This window comes from Crocodylus porosus, unplaced genomic scaffold, assembly GCF_001723895.1.
Source record: "Crocodylus porosus isolate Cpor-Errol unplaced genomic scaffold, CroPor_comp1, whole genome shotgun sequence".
NCBI lineage: Eukaryota > Metazoa > Chordata > Crocodylia > Crocodylidae > Crocodylus > Crocodylus porosus.
The window spans coordinates 20,404,925-20,425,384 of record NW_017728931.1 but is presented as its reverse complement, the minus strand read 5'-3'; the positions used below and the strand labels follow the sequence as shown (position 1 = coordinate 20,425,384).

General features: G+C 44.1%; 1 protein-coding gene across 4 annotated transcripts in view; it reads right to left on the bottom strand.

Moving 5' to 3' along the window:
- Positions 1-9,176, bottom strand: part of KIAA1644 (KIAA1644 ortholog) — a 179,332-nt gene extending 170,156 nt beyond the window's left edge. For 2 of the 4 annotated variants that reach the window (XM_019544317.1, XM_019544316.1), the window contains exon 1: positions 8,994-9,175. The gene's annotated coding sequence lies outside the window, so the exon portion shown is untranslated. Of the gene's footprint in view, positions 1-8,993 lie in introns of all 4 variants that reach the window. The other 2 variants (XM_019544315.1, XM_019544314.1) reach the window with 2 other exon arrangements.
- Positions 9,177-20,460: the final 11,284 nt, after the last annotated feature.

Below are 20,460 nucleotides of genomic sequence, written 5' to 3'. Positions count from 1 at the left end.
AAAAAAGCCTCTACTCACTGAGCAGGGGCTGTGGGGCCTCCAGGGCTCCTGGCAGAGCCCCCCTGGGCAGCAGGGGGCAGCTGGGCTGCCACCCAGCCTGCACTGTGTGGGTGGGGCCCCAGTGACCCAGGTGGCAGCTGGAAATGCCAGTAAGTGCTGGGGTTTGTTCTGGGGTCCCCCCCCTCAGGATGCTGGGGTAGGGAGGCAGAGTTTGGGGGGCTCAGGGAACAGGTGGAGGGCTGGGCAGGGTGGGGCAGAGGGCAGGGCTGGCAGGTGTCCCTCCCATTGTCCCCTCCCCCCTCCTCCAACCCCTCACTTACCGGCAGTGGAGCCTGGGTTCAGCTCCCTGCTGCTGGCATGCTGCCTGTCCTGCACAGACAGGCAGTGTGCTTCAGCACCAGAGGCAGCCAGAACGCTCTGTGGAGGACCCAGACTCCGGTTGCCTCAAGGCAGTCTGGGATTGCGTCCTGCCCTGCTTTTTTTTTCTGCAGGGTTTTTTGACCTTTGGATATCCAGTGGTCTAATTTTGCCCCTGCACTGCAAATCTGCAGCATGGGGAACATTTTCCTGTTCCTGCATGTGCCTCCTGCAGCATTTCAAAGGGCTTTGAGATGCTGCAGAGGCATGTGCGGGCTCATCTGAACGCATCCCGAAAAGCCAGGTGTGCCATGAGATGTCTGATATCAACACTGGTGCACCTGTATGACATACAGGAGAAAGAAGCTCAAGTTGTTCCTGGCTCTTTTAAATGATATTTAATGGGAGGGGGGAGCTATACAAATATGGTTTACCATTAAACATGGCCCAAATTCTCACAATGCAGAGACTGTACTTCCAGGTCTATTCTACAATGCACAAGTTGTCCATGCATTTAGAGAGCACTGCTTCCCTTCTGAAAACTGTGATACTGTACATATAAGCAATGCAAATAGTGTTACGGTATTTTTCATTTTCACACCTACATCTAGAGCTAATCATATGCAACATAATTCATTACGAAAAATGTTCCTAGTTAAAATGCCTAGATTTATCTTCAAAGAATGTTTTGTGTTTCTGGTTTTGTTTGTTCAGAGTTTTTTGGAATGGAGAAACAAATCTTCACAGAAGATGATAACTGAATAAAAATATACCGGATTTGAAGTCAAAAGTACTGAACACTCACAATTCACATTAGTCAGTGTTTGCTGTGGGAACTCGGCACATGGAAAAAAATCTCAGACCTTCTTATTTATCCTTTGGATACATCTGTTGAAAGACAGGGATTAAGGTAGAGCTACCGGATATTGGAAGATGACATAGTGGATAAGCAAATCTTGTACACACAAGTGGGAGAGATAAAGTAACTATAATTTCCAGAAAAATGTAAAAATCCATCTGAAATATTTAAGAAATTTCTCACGGTTGAGATATTCACTTAGATTTGAGAGAAGCTGTGACAGAATACCTACAACAGAAAAGTACTACCAATGACAAACTTTTTTAATACTGTATGTGAAGTGTCTTGCTTTTGTCCAAAGTGTAGATGATTTTTTGGGGATTCTTAGTAATTATTTCTGGTAATAATATTCAGTGTTAATATTTTTCCAACTCTCTTTCAAAACTACAATTTGGGTGTGGTTACAATGCCAACTGAAATCTTCAAGTGGAAAGCTTCCCATTATCTTAAAGACTCTAAGGGGAAGATTGTTAAGCTGTGATACTGATTGATGCAACATTTTAGAAAGAAGGAACTTGAGCTCCAGAACTCTCACCTCAGAAGAGACTGAATTGGGGATGGAGGTAATGTACTTCAGCCTCTTGGTCACAATATTAGACATGTTCCAAAGCAATGGCATCATCTGTTCCCGAACCAATGCAGCCACCACGCCAACTGATGTACTCAGGGATATTGGCAAATTATAGGTGCCCAATCTGTCTAGAAGTGACTCTTTCTCTAGATTGCAGAGAACTGTAGCTCTTCCACAGCATGCTTTAAGAAACAGAAGGGAGATCCTAGAAAGAAAACAACTAATTGCATAGATCTGCTTTGGAATATCACCACCAAGAGCTGTAGGGGGTCTAGTTCATTCTATCAGGGAGCAACAACTGATTGGAAGAGTTTACTTGTTAAATTAAATGTAGGAATGTAATAAAGGTAATTATTTTCTTACTCTAAAGTCCCAAACTTAAAACCAGGAAAGAGACCCAAAAGAACATCAACTGCTGTATGAGGCAGATGCCCTAGAACAGAAGTTTCAAAATTGTTTGCCCCTACAGGCTAGATCTAGACCATGGAGCTTTTTCTAGGCCGGATCTGAAATTCAGGGCTTCCCACTAGCTGGACAATCCACAAGTGGAGGTGGCAGCATTAATTTCCAGAGCTGCTGGAATCTAGGGAGTTAACATCACCATTGCTTACCCCCTCCTTCCTTTCCCCTGCACTGCCAGTTTTAGTCACCAGGGTGACTAAAAACCCTGATTTTGGTGGCAGCTAATGGTTGGATGGAGACAAGTGACATTAATGTCCTGGATTCCGGAGCCACCCAAAACAGCAGAGGCCGTGGCAGCTGTACAAATGAGCCTCACGGCCTGTATGTTTGATACCCCTGCTCTAGGGAAACTCTAGCATAACAAGCACTATGCCAGCATATAGAAGTAAGCAAAAAGAGACTACCTATTTCAAGTTAAACAGCTTTGTCTTTTCTGAATGGAGAACTAAATCCTCAGTGCTGTACTTTATATTACAGCTGTTATGTTACACTTCAGTGCTTCTTGACTATATCAGTAACATAATTTCAAAGGTCTGATGCAGCTCCTAGTAAAAATCAATGGAAAAGCTTTTATTGACTTCACTGGGAACAGGATCAGGTTGTAATTGTGTTCATGGCAGGGAAAGAGATTGGGCTGGTAATCCTTTACAGTCCTGCCAGGAATGTCATGTGATTCATCATTTGCCCTGTTTGGTTTGCAGTCATACTACTATCTGGCTGTTGGAATGCTAAAACTTATCTAATGCTCAACGTTTTAGGTAATCTTGATCTTTGTTAGGAAGTTTCCTTCTAATTGAAGAATATTTCAATATTTGTCTTTTTTCTACTGGCAATCATGCCTGCTCCACAAGAGCACAGGCTAGGCCTCTTGTTGATAATGCCCAACACCTTGCTACACCACGACAAAAATAGGCCACAGTGGGCATCTGCTAAATTTCACCAGCCTGGGGAAGTCAGCCTACAAACTAAGAGAGTTATTATACAGATAGCTTGAGTAACAAACTGTGCTGTGATATGTTGTGAGTTCAACAACAAAACTCTGGACACTGCTGTGTTGAACTAACAGTTATTTTTTATTACAATTCTCTGGAATCATACCCAGGGTGGATCTTAACAGTTGCATCAGTATGCAGATCTTATACCTGCTCTGCCTCTGACTTGATCCAGTCTAGTCCTGTGGAGAAAGAGAAACCAAGAAAGCCTCTGGCTCCTCATGACAGAAAAAATGGAGCCCCCAGTGCTGCAAAACTGCCACAAAGCAAACTGAACCCTGCAGTGCTGAACACGAGAGCTTTGGCCTTAAAAGGACACAATACCATGCGCGATTATAGAAATGTTGTTGGGTACAACTCTCAAAGCCTTGGCTGCCCTTCTACAAAGGGAAAGAAATGTATATACTTAAGTGTTTGCTGCTCTACCACCCCCTGAAACTAAAAAAAAAAAAAAGTATAGGAATCAGTTCTACCATCAACACTGACAAGGGAATCTTAGGGTAATTCATCTTTCGCTGTGCTGGCTGTTCATGGGTGGCTCCAAAGAACTGAAAGAACAGATCAGTCATTTCAGCACAAAAGTTCTGACTTAAGAACTGGCACTTCTCAGGATAATCAGCTCTGCTGGATTAGCATGACCTGCTGACACCTGTCTTATAAACAACTCCTATTTTTTTCCCCAGTTATAAATTTTAATAACTGTGGAAAAAGGTATGCTACTCCAGCTTTAGATATTGGTAAATTCAGAGGTGACAGCACTGAATGGTGAAACTCAATCTTCTGAATTTACTGAACTGGCCAAAGACTTTTTCAATAGTTATATTATATGGCAGTGGTCATGGAGCTGAAGTAGGGGCTATACTTGGCTATTGTATACCAGTTCCTGTAAACTTTTGTTGTGTCCCAATTTGTATCTAGACTGTTAGTTTTCTGATGCCAGTACATTCTCACTTTCATTCTCTCTGTGTGTATGCACAGCAGAATATAAACCCTTTACAGAATAGTTAATAATAGTTTTCTTATATTTATTCTGACAAAAATATTTCCCCCAATGTTGTTGATTGCTTGAGCCATATTCATTCTGTTCTGGAAGCCGCATATTGCTTTGTGTTTAAAAATTAAAGGCACCTGAGAACAGCCATTTCTGATAGCCACTGGGTATTTCCTGGATGTTATAGCAAAGGTGCTAAAGGGTCATGCTAAATGTGTACCACCACTTCCTTTAGTCTCTCTCTCAAACAGCCTGGTTGGCCTGCTAAAATCAGAACTACTTGTTTGTGTTTAATTTTGTGAAACCTTTATGTAATCACATCTTTCTAACCAGGAATAAATGGATTCTTCACAATTATTGGAACCAGTCATACTACAGAGATCCAGAAAATTTCATGTCACAGAATCTGCAAGGCCAGGATATACCCTTGATTTTGTTTCATGAGTTGTGAAACTGTAATTCTTTTGTTCAGTGTCTCTGAAGCGGCAGGATTTTCTGATTTGTGCCCTCAGCTCTACTCTACCTTAACATAGATGATTTCTGCATAAGTTTTGTTTTCTTTATTTCACTTTACCTTTTATGAATATATGAAAAAATTACCTTATTTTAACAGCTTGCACAGTGATGAAAGATAAAAATAACACAACACAAGAGAAATCACTTTAAACATCAATTTTTCAGCTGTAAACCTTTCATAGGAACCAAATTTGTTTCAGACTAAATGATTAAATTTACCAGAAGTCACAAGTATCCTCCACAGTGGTTCTGTTGTGTACAAAATATCAAAGGAAAATAGCTGGACTTCTCACCAAATAGTTCACAATATGAACTATAAATGATTTTTGCAAAGATCTATCAAGAGCTTAATTCAACTCCAAACTCAAGTAATTTATACAATTCAAAAATGGCTCCCTTTGCTTCTTACTTTAATGTCCCATTTCTACTATATCAAGCACATTTGTGTAGCGGGCAGGAAAAAAAAAGTGCTTGGAAACTTCACTCTCTACCTCACCCTCCACAAGGTGGAAAAATCAACTTTCTGCTGTGAATGTTTTCTGCTGATTTATGTCTACAATGAGCACTTTGTCATTATTGTCCATGTTATCCATTCACAAGTACAGTGTTTTCTCATTCAGAAAATCTTGTGATACATACAGTTGCCCCTGTGGGATTCTTGGGTGTGCAGGAAAGAAAGGACTGGGTATACAATATTCATTTAGACCTCTGGAGAAATATACATATCAACTTCTGGGGGGCATATTTCATTTAAGAATATCTGGATTATGCATGCAAAAGAAAATTATGTAAAGGTTACAGCTCATAAAAGTTAATTTCTTTACAAACAAGTCTTCCATTCTAACCCCATCTCTAGACTGTAACTGCCCTCACAAACAATTACTAGTAACCTTGCCAAATCAGTGCAGTCTTAGTGATTTAAAAAAACTTTTATTATTCCTTATTATTTTTATTACAGCAATGTTTAGAAACCCCAGAGGACATTCAGTGAGACAAGATAATGGAAACACAAAAAGAGTCTCTATACAGAGCAGCTTGCATTTAAAATATACAAGACAGATGGAGGATGAATAGGCAGAGAAGAAGAAAATGATTTGCCCTAGGTTGCAAGAGAGGTCAATAATAAATCTTTGAACAGAAATGCGAAGTCCTGATCCTGTGTCCTACTTGCCTCCACCATTTGGGAAACAAGTTGATACCAGCAAACTAATTTTCACTTTTGAACTTGCTTCAAGACATATGAAGCTTGTGTATGAATACTGTCTTCTAAGAGAAAGTTGTAATCTGGTGTTCAGGGAAAAATAGTATAGTGTATGTAATACTAGATTTTTTATAAATAGAGAGAATGTAATGTAGGGCTACAGAAACATATGGTAGTACAATCTCACAGATTTAGCCTTTGCAGAATTGTATATATGCATTGTTTTCTACCAAACCAAACATCTTCAGCAATGGTAATCAACATATTGGTTTGCTTAAACTTTTGAAGTGATTGTATCCTGAAAACTAAGTGTAACAATAACAATACAGGCATTTTATGCTTATTAGTTTCACTGCCTTGTTTAGCCAATACAATCCATTTACAAGTCAAAAGAGCTTTTTTCCAGTTCTGGCACTGAATACTCAACTAGAGATCTAACATTTAAGTTGAAATATTTATTCCTCTTGTTATCATTAGTGGTAAAGGGTTGAATTTTGCCAAATGTGTGAAGCTGAACAGAATCTATTTAATTTACTTCTACTTATATTGATTCAGCAGTGCTAAATAGCAGGAACAGGACAGTTAAGCAGGGAGATAAGACTCAATGACGCACCAGGAACAGAGAGTTGCTGAGTAAGAAGCAGCCATTTCTATTCCTTTCCTTCTCTTTCTGGCATTGCCATAAAATCACTTCACTAGGGTCAGTAATTGGCAAACAGTACTTAATTCTTAAAACAAAGTTCCAAACTCTTAAGTTGCTAAAGACGTGACAGTACAAAATCAAAGTCATGGGCCTTGTTTTAAGAAAGTGGATCAGTAAACACTCAAGTTTAAGCATGAGTACTCAGTGGGATTACTGATGCACTTTACATTAAATTTATGCCTTAATATTTTGATTAATTGGAGCTGAAATCCCACCCACCATTCACTCTTCAGGCTTTGAAAGGTTTTATTTTATTTCTGGGGTAGTTTATTGAATAGGCAAGTGTCAACATAAAGAGGAGAAAAAATTCTATTGATCATTGTTTTTCTATTTTCATCATTAGTAGCATCTAAAATGGTATTAGAAATACAGTAAAAAAACAATATTTTGGGTTTACACACACATTTTCTGTGCATTCTACAGCATATTCTATATGTTGAGATGCACTGTTTTTTCCCCCCAGTATAATCAATTTGTTAGGTTCCCCATTGTACTTTTTTGTTCATTCCCAAAGCAACAGGAGGAAGAAGAGTTTCTTTCAAATAGTAGAAAGTGACTGCTGGAAAACCATAAAAATTAGTTCTCAGCATACTCCAGTATTTTGGGGGGCTATACCTACCGGAAACTGCTTTTAATTGACTGAATACTTCAAGATATTTTAAAATAATATGCCTGAGTTGTTCATAAATTAGTCATGACATTACACCAGACAATCCAAAGAACAATTTTCATTTTACTTTCTATTTTACTACAGCATTTTTGTCATTTGCATGTTATTTTTCATACTGTGTATTATTAAAAAAAAATCTAGAAGCCTAAAACTACTAAATGTTTTCAGTTTAACTGAATACTGTGATGGAAAACAAGATGATCAAGAAATAATTATATCCTGTCATGTGATTATTGCCTTCAAAAGTTTTGGCTGGCCCCCCCCCCCAACTACATTGACTTCAACAGACTGAGACCAGTTTATGTCAGTTAAGGAGTTACTGTATTTGTCCTTCTTTTTTTTTTAAGGTAGAAAATCATTTTAGATCACCTATCTAATCTTTTCCCTCAATGACGTATGCTATCTTTTTCATTCATGAGAGGTAGAAAGTCCAGGCTTGGCTATAACACTCTTGTTTGCTACATAACAAATAGCATTATATTTAAAGAAAAATTTGAATCCCTAGCTCAAAGCACTTCACAGAGATGAGCACTGTTCTCCTGTTCTAGAGTTGGGGATAAGAAGGGACAAGAGGAACTAAATGCCTTGCACAAGGTCACATTGGGCAGCTTGTAGCAAGGTCAGGCAACAAATCACTCCCAATTCTCAGTGCTCAGCTCTGCCACCCAAGCTACAAGTTTTAGAGCACAAAAAGCTTTCACAGATGTGCTGCTGGGACCTTGGCACTCCTGAACAAACATCACAACAGGGGTCAAACCTAGATTTTGAAAGTGTCCACATAACGAAGAAACATTAAGCAACAGCGTTCACCTACATTTTGAATATGTGAGCCCACCTAAGAAATATTAAACACCAATATTAAACAGAAAACTCCTAACACGTTCTGTTTTCAGCCAACAACAAATAAACATGAAGACACCATGCAAAAGCCCAGTGCTAAAGAAACCTGTACAATTGATACACTTCTACCTAGCCCCAAGGTTTGCCAGCAATGAAGCAGAGCAGCTGGCTTTGAGGGGAGACTGAAAGCTCTCCTCTTTCAGTCTTCCCTCTCTCCCAATGGGGAAAACAGCTAGACTGCTTTCCAAAGGGAAGCAGAAAGATACCAGAAAGACATGAAACTGGGCAAAATAAATATAGATATAGATAACCTGAAGAATCTAGGGGTCTGGTCGTCATGGAAACAAGTTCCCACTAATGAGCTTTCCTGGATAAGGGTGATGAATGTCCCAGTCCCATAAATTAGTAGGATCCAGGCACGATTAAGAGTCAAGGGAGGGCCAAGCCTGGATGCAGACCCTGGATCTCAGTTTGACCTTTCCATCAGTGTACTGAGCTGGGCTCTTCACATCCCCTGTGGGCTGCCTTTCTGCTGGAGGAGGCACAGAAAGTTTCCCAAATCCGAGCTGAGAATGGGGCCAGGTAGAAAAGGGGGTGTGGGGATCTGCCAAGACCTTCCCGCCCCACCCCGTGCCCTTCTCACCTACCTGCAAAGCGGCGGCTGCCAGGCAGCAGGACCCGGTGCCTGTAGGTTTCTCGTCAACAGGGAGTCTCCTGCCTTTCACATCACCCCCTCGGCTGCCCCCAGCCCTCCCGAAACAGGGCCGCTGGGGTCTGCCCCCGCCTGGGCGGAGACCAGGCTCGCTGGACCCCTCCCGAGATGCCACTCACCTGGGGGAGGCCGAGGCCGAGCCCGCCCCTGCCCCTGCCCTGCGGGCTCTGCCTGCCGGGTCATCGGCCCCTGCCTGCGGGGCTGGCGCACGCCGGGGCGGGACAGCGCCGCCCGGAGCCTCCTTCCTCCTCCCCGCCGGGGCGGGAGCAGCTTAGCCGGCGCCGGGCGGCAGCATCCCTCCCCGGGGCGGGGGCTGCTCCGCGACCGGGATGGCAGCGAGCGAGCGCCGCCCCCTCCTCCTGCAAGCCACGGCGAGGTGGGGGCGCTCTCGGCTCCGTGCCTCCGCCACAAAAGTTGCGCCCCTGCGATGCCAAGTCGGGCTGTGGGGGCAGTGCTGCGCTCCGGGCACAGCCCCGCCTCTTGCCCCCGCTGGAGGGGGTCTGGCGGGCAAGCGGCCCCTCATTGCAGCTCCCCCCGCCCTGAGAATCATCTCAGACAAGGGTGGGAAGGTGGCGCAGGGGGGTCACCTGGTGCCGGGGGGAAAGAAAACCTGCTCTCTGTGTGGGGATTAAATGGGTTGTGAATAACTTTAAAAACGAAGCAGCGTTGTGGGCAAACAGTCATTCATGCTGTCTTTTCTCCTAGTTGTCACCGGAAGTGGGGGTTGGAAGGGACCCCGGGAGGACACCAGTCCAACTCCTGCTGAATCAGCCCCCACTAGATCATCCTAGCTGGGCTTTCTCTCTCTGGGGCTTAAAAGCCTCCAAGAGTGGCTCTCTGCGTAGCCTGGTCCAGTGCTTCACCACCCTCCTCGTGAGAGAGTTTTTCCTCATGTCTAACCTCAACTTCCCTTGCTGCAACTTGAGCCCATTGCTCCTTGTTCTGTCATCTGCCGCCACTGGGAACAGTGCAGCTCCTCGTAACCAGCTGAAGGGTGGTTTTAAATCCCCCTCGGTCTCCTCTACACAAAATAAGTCCGGTTCCTTCAGCCTGTCCTCATAAACCAAGCCCCCCGCCATTTTCATTGCCCTCCGCTGGACTCCTTCCAACTTGTCTACATCTTTTCCACTTCTCTTCATGCATTTATTTACTACTAGGATTAATGATGGGCTCTAACACATCTATTAGTACCTTTGCTCCAGATTCTTTCTTTCTTTCTTTTTTTGCTGTCCAGAGGGGTGCCAGCTAATGGGGTGGCGGGGGAAGCACTTCATTAAAGTGCTCAGCTCCAGCCCTGCCCAGCTGGGAGTCTCAACAGAGCCTCAGCGAGTGGCTCATTAAGTGCACTGACAGGATCAATGGTTAATGCCCCTGTATGCAGGGGTGTACAGAGTGAGATCTACCGGGTCGGAACAAAGCCCTGTCTAATAAAGACATGGTTACTATGGCAAAGGAGGCGTGTGTTTATGGCTGGTATACCCAGGCATCAATTAGTGCAGAAACCAAACGAAGCAACTGCAAATACAATTTGCTACGGGGATATGGTAAAATACTTGAATAGAATCTCCTAGAAACAGTGACGCAAGTGATAGCCTGGTACCACTGCTGGCAATCAGTAGCCTTTGCTTAGTAACCGGATAATAGTTGGATTCCCACATTTTACTACAAATGAAAAGACCTAAGGTTAGATGGAGGCTGCAGGGGGAAAACACTCTTGACTTCAATTAGCAGGAATTTAAATGAGCTCTGGGGCAGAAGGGTAAAAGTCTGGTTTTTAATGCGATTCCACACAGCACACACACACATACACAGTCACTTATGGTTTCATAGTTCCATATTTAAAGGTGTAGTTAAGCAGTTTTTCAAATGTAACATATTTACTCAGCTGGGAAAAGGTATTTCTATTTCTCTGAGAGAAAGAAAAGCAGAAGAGCTGCAAAAAACCCAAACAAAAACCAAAACCACAAAAAACAAACAGAAATATCCTCAGGTGCTCATACAGAAGAAACCAGGCAGTTTTAATAGGGAAGCTGTACAGTGATTTATGAGATCAGTGCTTGGGCTTCCTTGTCCAAACACTCCCACCCAAAGCACACTGAAACCTGGCAGGCATTCAGAAAACAGTGATCATGACTTCCCTTTAGGGTTGCCTTAAATTGACAAGTTTACCAATGGTCTCTTGTATGTAAATTATATTCCAAATAAGGTGTATGTTTCTTCTACGGTGTATTGCATAAACTATGCAAAACAGGGAGGTCTGTAGAAACTGTCACAAGAGTGATGATGACTCATACTAGCCAAATGTGTATTATTTACTGTTTGTGGCTACAGCCACATTTCAAGTAGGCTGCTTAATAACATAATCTGCACATTCAGAACTGCTGAGGTTTAATTATGATATGGAGGAAATGAAGTACCATTTCTTATCCAATCTCTCTCTTTCTCGCTACACTAGCTTAACAAACTGTCCCGTGTGATAGCTTCATATCCATTAACTTAAATATAGAACTTCAAGCTGCTGAGATACACTTTAGATATATAGATATTGTATAGGCAAAACAGTGTGATTACAAAATCTGTTTATAAAATTAGGGAAATACGAAGTGTGATATGCATACCTTTTATGCTAGGCAATCCAGTCAGCCATCTGAAAGCTGCAAAAGGTGTTTTTTAATTTTAGAATTTTAAATGGAGATCAAATTCACCATCCTGCCCCTATCCCTTACAATAGGCTCTTTCAGTATGCAATTGTAATAAAACTACACAGCTCTATACCACAGGGCAAAGATAGCTCTTTTACAAATAGGAACGTGGGTGGGAGAATGTTAATATTTCATATACTAATTGTAGTAGCTTTTCCAATTATGCAGGGAAATTAGTAGATTAGTTTATCCATTTAGTACTATGTAAGTGCTCCATACTTTCACTGAGTCCCCAAACTTCTAAACCCAAAGGACAAGATGCTGAATGAAAATTTAGAGTTGAAGGGAAAGTAACAACCAGCTATTCCAAGTCCATATTTTTTTTTCTATTTTGTTTTGTCAGTAAGCATATGCAGACAACCTTGATGTCAATGATGTGGGCTCTCCCATGACAATCCTTCTCTGGTGAAATGCTATGCATCAAGGAAATTCTCACCAGCCTGAGGCAAAGATTCAAAAGTAGGTAGCTCCTGGTGAGCATCACAAACTTCCTTTCCTTTCTCCTGCCATTGTGACACAGTATTTAGCAGAATTTACAGATTCATTGGACTCTAACATGGCTGTGCTGTGAGGGCTTCTGCTATGGTCTCAGACTCAAAAGACATGTTTTAAATAGCTATGAAACTTCCCTCCAATTTCCAAGACAATAAACTAATAACTCCCTGAAGAGGGTTTTTTTTAAATGGTGAAACTGAAATACGTACAGGCTACACACTTTCCCTAAGGTCACACAATAAAATCAGTCAGTCTTAGTCCAATGCTTTAACCCAGTGGTTCTCAACCTTTTTACCCTGATGGGCTGGATGGGTGGTGCCTGGTCTGTTTGTGGGCTGGATCCAGCCTGTGGTCCCAATTTGGTGCCCAGGGTGGGTGTGGCAGGGCCCCATCCAGCTGAGTGGCATGGGCAGTCCATGCTGATCCAGTTGTGTAGGAGAAAGGGAGTATGGCCTGGCCATGATTCAGCTTCACAGGCAGAGGGGGCATGGCTTAGCTCTGATCTGGCTTTGTGGGGGTGGTCCAGCTCTGATCCACAGTATGGGTCTTGGGAATTTGGCAGCAGGTGATGGTGGCAATATTAATTGCCGCTGCCAAATATCCTGACCCATGGGAAGCCCTGAGAGCTGGATGCCATGGCTTCATGTACTGGATTTGGCCCACGGGCTGGAGGTTGATCACCCGTGGCTTAGTACAAAAGTCCTGATAATGACTGGGGTCTTTGGTTGCTACTGCCATAATCATGTGAAAAATAATAATACCATAATTTCTCAGACACTTTCTTCCAAGATCAGCCCCCAAAATTGGGTTGTGTGTATTTAGGAGAGAAGCTGTATTTTTGTTGGTGATAGAAGCGCCCTAGTTTGATCCCTGCTACACAGACTCCTCAGGGTGTCAATGGCCCATTAATGGCCCATTATTCTTCACTTCACAATTATTAAAGATCATCTCTTCTTTTTAATGGTCTTCCACTAATGAAGCTAACCTTAGGGGATTTTGCCATCTGCTAGGGCTTCCAGTCTCTTCTCCTATTTCACAGCTTTTTAGCCCTTGTCAAAATCAGAGGTCCACCCATGCAGACCAGCCTTCAGAAACAGCTAGGTTAGTAGGCTAAAAAAACAGGGTATAGATGTCACCCCACTATTTTTTTTCCTAACAAATTAGCCGAGGCAGAATGTTTGGTGCCTAGGGTGTTATTGGGGGAGACAGATAAAGGAGGAGGAGTATCCTTCTTGCGCAGCGGTTGTAGCATGGGGTACTTCTACCTCTGCTCAAACTCCCTCAACATGGGCTGTGGCAGCCTGGGATGCTGTGGCAGCCTGGGATGCTGCCATTATGGTGCCCTATTTGAATTGATGCTAGGAACTGGTGGTCTTCTCCCCTCCACAAGTTATGCTACTACTGGGTTACAGTCCAATCCTGCAAACATGCATGGGTAGCTTTAGGCACATGAGTACTCCCACTTACTTCAGCAGGAGGAGGACTAAACCTTAGGCTTTTAGCATAACCAGTTTACTTCTGACATGCCAAAGGCCAGATCCTGCAAAGATGTGTATGCACAAGTTAAGCATACCTGCAAGTCCTTATAGAGCGGCCCCTAAATCTCTAAGATATCATTAATAGAGCATTTAGCTTCACAGAGCCTTCAATTCTATGAAGCTTTTTCTTTGAAATTTTAAGCAGCTTTATACGCTATGTAATTGTCATCTTACAGTTAGTTAATTTGTTCTTTATTTTACAGTGTTGCAAATATTAAATTATTCATTATTATTTCATTCCTACAATTGTGACAACAGAGAATGTCTTGTTATATGATTCTTTTTTGATTTGGCTGATTTACCTCCACTAATGTCTTAATTGTTTTTGTTGAACTACTACCATATCTTTTGTTGTGGTCAAATGCATGTTGTTTTTACACAGTACAAGGGAAAGAGGTAGTGTGTTAACCATCTGTCATAACTCATTTTTAATTATCATCAAGAGGAACTTCTTTCCTGGGCATTTTTGTAGAGAATATTCATGCTGGCTAGGTATATCCCAGCTACCAGATCATACCAGATGAGAAGTTTTGACATCTGCAGTGAATTAAGTGTCAAACTGCTGACTGTGTGTTGGAGAGGTCCAAGCTCAGGTGGTTTGGAACTAGCCCTAGTCACCACATGGCCTTGGAAGATTGCCAGAGGTTTCCAAATTCAAATGTCAAGGAAATGACTCAGGGACAGACCTTAGAGTTCTTGGCCAGACTACATATAGTATTTCCAAGATGAAACTGTGATATCCCCGGGACCAATATCTGAAAGGTGGCCCAGAATCAGCAATGCTGGCACACATTGCTTTAGACATTTCTGGAGCCATGACTTTGGAAAGGATCAGCTACAGTGGAAATGTTTCATTGCTGATTGATTTAATTTGTGTTGTAACAACAGAGAAACAATAACATGGAGAAACATAACATTTAAGTGGAAATTTGAAAATGATGTTCATGCAAGTACATACACCTATACACACACAAATACACATTTGCACCTCATCTGTATAAGGATCTGCACCCATTCCTTTTTCATACAGGTTTGAGCTAATTCATAGTCATTAAGGGCCAAACCCTTAAACTGATTGTACATTAGGCCCTTACGACAGTGCAAAACTGATAAGAGTAGCAATCCAACCTCTAGGGATCATAGACTCAACACTGATACTGGAATGAAGGGCTCAGCTATTGAGGAGGGAGCTCATTCACACTTCCACCCACTGAGCAGTCTATTGTGGAAGCTCTCTTTCCTATCCAAGTCAGACTCCAGCATCCCCATCCCACTAAGCTGTCAGAAGAAGGGAGAGACAGAAGGGTAACTATATTTAAGCAAGTAAATAAAAAGTATCAGTTACCTCTTAGTAAAGGATGTGAACTGGGGGACATTTCCATTTATGAACTGTTAAAATTTGTCATGAAATATCACACAAATAGATTTCATAGACATTAGGGTTGGAAGGGACCTCAGAAGATCGAGTCCAGCCCAACGCCCAAAGGGCAGGAAGTCAGCTGGGGTCATAGGATCCCAAAAACATAAGCATCCACTTTTCTCTTGAAGGTGTTCAATGTGGGTGCTTGAACCACTTCTGCTGGCAGGCTATTCCAGACCTTGGGGGCTTGGACAGTAAAGAAGTTCTTCCTTATGTCTAGCCTGAAATGGTCTTGCAGGAGTTTATGACCATTCGACCTCGTCATCCCTTGGGGTGCTCTGGTGAACAAACGTTCCCCCAGATACTGGTGGTCACCCCGATAAACTTATAGGTGGCCATCAGACCATCCCGGAGCCTGCACTTTTCCAGGCTAAAGAGCCCCATGGCTCTCAGCCTGTCATCGTAAGGTCTGTTTTCCTGACATCTGATCATGAGCATGGCTCTTCTCTGGACTCTCTCAAGCTTCTCCACATCCTTTTTGAATTGTGGAGCCCAAAACTGGACGCAGTACTCCAGCTGCGGCCTCACCAAGGCTGAATACAAGGGGAGAATGATGCTCCGGGATTTGCTTGAGAACCATCTATGGATGCAAGTCAATGTTTTGGTCACTTTACTAGCTGCAGCATCACATTGAAGGCTCATGTTCATCTTGTGGTCAATGATGACCCCCAAGTCTCTTTCTTCTGTAGTGCAAATAGGTTGTTTATCTCTCATTAGCATAAGATCACCAATAAACATCTTTAGTTTGGATATGATTCTTAACCAGGGTGCTGGGGCACTGGGATGCTGCCAGATCCTTTGAAAGGGCGCATTAGGTATGAAGAGGTAAATGAGGTATAAGGAGATAAACAGATAAGTATATAAATGCAGGCCTGCGTGAATGATCCTCCACCCCTACTGCTCAATTCATCTACATGGGCGTAACCATTAATGTATAAATTATTTTTTGCTCAATTCACGGAAGTTATAGAGGGATGCTTCAAGTCCAGTCAGGGGTGCTTTGATTCCAGTGGGTGCCTCAAGTCCAACAAAGTTAAAAATTGCTGCTCTAACCCTTCAGATTCCCCTCCCTTTCAAATGGCTGAGGAAAAATATGACTCTTCCACTGTGTAAAAAATATTAATAAAGGTAGGCTCTGATGAACCATAATGAGGGATATGAGCTTGAGTCAAGGGGCTTTCATAGGCCTCAGTTCCATGACAGGTACAATGGAACTATGAATAAAAGCTTGGTGCAGAATTCATTGGTCCAAGATGATGCTATGATATAACAACACAGAAACAATAACACAGAAAAACAAAACATTTAAGTGGAAATTTGAAAATGATGTTCATGCAAGCACATACAGCTATACACACACAAATACAGATTTCTATCCTATCTGTATAAAGATCTGTACCCATTCCTTTTTCATAAATGTTTGAGCTAATTCATAGTCATTAAGGGCCAAACCCTTAAGCTGAGCAAATCTACCCTGCAGGGCTCCTGATTCCAGCCTGGCAGTCACTCGCATTAATCACATGCTATTTTCCCTCAACTTGACCCCAACAGCTCTCTCCTCTATGAGAAGGTGTCTACAAACCCTAAATCAGCCTCTGGGGTCATGGATCTCAGCCAGATCAGAGAGCAATGCAAAACAGAGGTAGCAAGAGCTCAAATTTGGCCCTTTATATGAAATCCCTAACACTACAAAAATAATTAAAAAGAGATGCACAATACAAAAAGTGGCAGAAATAATTTTAACACAATTTCAAGTTAAGGAGAGACTTATGCAATCAAGGGGTGCACCCACACATGGAGACACGTGAATTTGCAGCAGCTCAAATAGCAGTGGGTCAAATTTGTGCCAGAGATTTGTGCCTCAGCATATGTGTGTGAACATACACTTTGTTGTGGGGCAAATTTTGCCACTTGGGACAAACTGACCCTGCCCAGCTCCTCCCAGATCTTCAGCCAAGGGGAGCTAGAAGCTGGGGCTAGCATCATCACACCCCCAAGTGGTTTCTGGGACTAGGAACCCCCCCAGGCAAGAGTCTCATGTCCCAGCACCAGTGTGGGCACGGGGTAGGGCTTCAATGTGGCAGATGCCCCTGAAGCTGTGGCTCCCACCAGAAGGTCTTGTCCCATCTGGCAGCTGGGCATACATGGTATGAGATGTGTTGGGGGATGTGGGGTTTTGGGGGGAAAGGGTGTGGGAGGTGGGTGGGGGTTTGTGGGAGACTTGGGGGCATTGTGGGTGGGTGTAGGGTTGGGTGTAGGGTAAGGTGAGGATTGTGGGGCAGTGTGAGGCTTGTGCGGGGTTTGAGGGTGGGTATGTGGGTAGAGGGGTTGTGGGGGTTGTTTAGGGGTGTGTAGGTGGATTGTGAGGGAGTTTGTGGGTGTGGGGGGGACTATGTGGGTTGGGGAGGACTGCTTGGGATGGCTCCACCCCCACCAAGCTGTCCCACAGTAGCAGTAGAAGCAGTGCCTGTCAGGCGCTGATGCCTGTTCCTGACAGAGACCCTTGGCAGCACAGGGCCTCCACAGACTGGCAGCTGAACATGGGGCTGCCCCAGCCAGGACTGCACACCTATGGACAGAACTGGGCCAGCTTCTGCTGTCATCTGGGGCTTCCCGCACTGCAGGCAGAAGTTGCATGCCCTTGGACTGGGCCAGGTCCTGCCTGAATGGAGCCAACCAGGCCCAAGGGTGCACAGGGCACATGGAGGGAAGGACCCAGCTTGGCCTGAGAGTGCGCAGCTTCTGCCTGCAGTGTGGGAAGCCCCAGGTGACAGCAGGAGGCAGCCTGGTTCTGTTTGAGGGCACGTGGTCTGGGCCAAGCTGGCCCCATGTGCAGCTGGTCTAAGGTAGTCCTGTGCCACCAGGGGTCTCTGCCAAGAGCAGGCATCAGCACCCCAATGTCCACTGCTGCTGCGGCAGGGGGGTTGTGTGTGTGTGTGGGGGGGGTATGAGCCATGTGGGAGGGCTGTGAGCCTTGTGGGAAGGCAGGCAGTGGACCCACCACTCCTAAGCAGCCCCTACCACCCCCACAGTCCCTCCACTCCCACAAAGTCCCCCCATACTCACACACAGTACCCCCCACCCATACAGGCCCCTCCCCTCACATCCCTACTTAAGTGGGACAGCGCTTGGATCAATCCACCGCTGCAGCCTTGCCCTGATCCTATTTTTCACAGTACACTGAGGTAGTGTGCTGGGGCAGCAGGGAATGGGGCAGCCATAGAGATGCTCTGGCCATGAGCTTGAGCATCTCTGGAGGACCCAGGCTCTGATTGCTTCACTTTTTTCTGTTGTGTTTTTGTTTGATACGGGATTTCCCAGTATCAAATTTAGAATCCGTGCTGCATATAACATTTTATTTATTCTTAGTGTGCCTCTTGTGGCATCTCAAACCACTTTGAAGTGCTGCATCAGTCACATGCACACTCACCTGGATGCACCCAAGGGGTCAATAGAAGCATTATTTTATGTATATATCTTGCTTGATTTACAATTAAGGAAGCAAGGCAATGCATCTCAACTAAAATTCCTGTACATTTTAATTAGCTATGATATCATTCACTTGTCCTAAATTATTGCATAAACTATTAAACTGTTGTTACACCTCACCACAAGCGGCTGCACTTTAGGGGTGAGTGAAATGATTATTTGCCACATACATTTTGTAGAGGTATGAGAAGAACCATATCAGTAAAAGTTTATTATATTTTACTAGGAGATATCATATTTAGTCAAATAAATACAATATGAGGTTTCCCCCTAGTCAGCATGGGGATAAAAGTCCCTTGTCATATAGTTGCATACAAGGAAACCACATTAAATACACGGTCTATCATTAAATTACTGCCAAAAGCAGCTTGTTCTCAGTAATGGAAACCAAATATGAAGTTGATTAAATGTAGCCAATACAGTGCATGGCCTGTATTGGGCAAACATGTTGATGGGAACCTATCAAAAGGATAGGTTAGTACAACTCACCTGAATAAGATACATGGTAGTGTCCATTGAGTGCAGTCCTCATTAGCACCAGCTGTTTTTCTAAAGTCCTGGTGAGGACATGGCATATATTTTGACTTCTTTTTCACTCCCACAGCTGAGGTGTCCCTTTATTTCCCATTTCAAATGATTCCTGTTTCTTTATCAGCCTTAAATGTCTGGCAAACATCACAAAATGGGCCCACAAACAGTTCACCCAGAATTCTTCTGTTGCTCCCTTTCCCAGCCTGGCACATATGATTAGCGTGGACCTGCCCTCCATGGGCACGTGTCCTTGCAGCAGCTCAAATAGAAGCAGTGAAAATTTGAGCTGGGGCTTTTTGCTTCAGCACATGTGCCCGGACATGCATTTCATTGTGGAGCAAATTGTGCCACCTGGCTGGCTTCTCCCAGCTCTTCAGCCAGGGGGAGCTAGAGCCCGGGGCCAGCACCTGTGCTGTCCCCAGTAGTATAAAAAGCTGCCCTGGCAAGTAGCTCAGGGCTGCTAGCTCTCAGGAGCTTCTGGGGTCCAGCCAATTGGTACCTGGAGACACTAACCCTTGTGCCAGCTGGACTGCTGAAGCAGCCCTGAGAGTTCCCTGCACCCTCTACCCATTGCAGCAGTCTGGCAGTGGGGGCTGCTGCCTGGCTGTGACCTGCTGCATGCCTGCCAGACCCAAATGAGGCATCTGCACACCTGCCAGACTTGAATGGGGACTGTAGAGCCAGTAGAGGCATCTGCCCCTCTGGGCCAGCTGCCAGTAGACTGCGGTTGCAGGGTTGGCCTTTCTGTGGCACTGCTGCCATATGTGCCCTTGCCCTGCCATCTGGGCAGCTATCACCTGGAAGATGTTCTGGGTGTTGTGGTCTGCTTGGAACTGTCAAAGCATGTCCTCCTGGCCCCATTTGGCCAGGAGGTCACCCACAGCCAGATGGGTCCAAGGTGCCAGCTCTGAGCAGGCAGGGTCCTGCGACTGGCCTTCCTATCAGGAATTCTAATGTTCCATATCTGAAAACTGAAAAATCCCTGATAAAAAAATCCCAAAGTCACTCTATAAAATACTCCCAAATCCATGTTCCTCCACAAGTAAAACAAAACACCACTATAACGAGAAAGAGAGAGTGAGGCAGAGACAGCAATCAGTTGGACAATGTTTTATTGAAATATTTATACTGTTAAAGCAAGTCTCTTATCATAAATAATAAATACAGGTTTCATGAATTCATGAATACATATTTTGCTGCCCTCCCACAGGGTGATGGCCCCCACACAAGGGGTTCATCCCCCACACAAGGGGAATCAGCCCCTACACAAGGGGTTCAGCCCCCCAACAGAGGGTTCAGCCATCACACAAGGGCTATGGCCCCCCAACAGGGCGTTTGTCCCCCAAACAAAGGGTTCGGCCCCCCAACAGGGGCCAAATGGCCCCTACAGGGGCTACCACCGCCTGCAAGG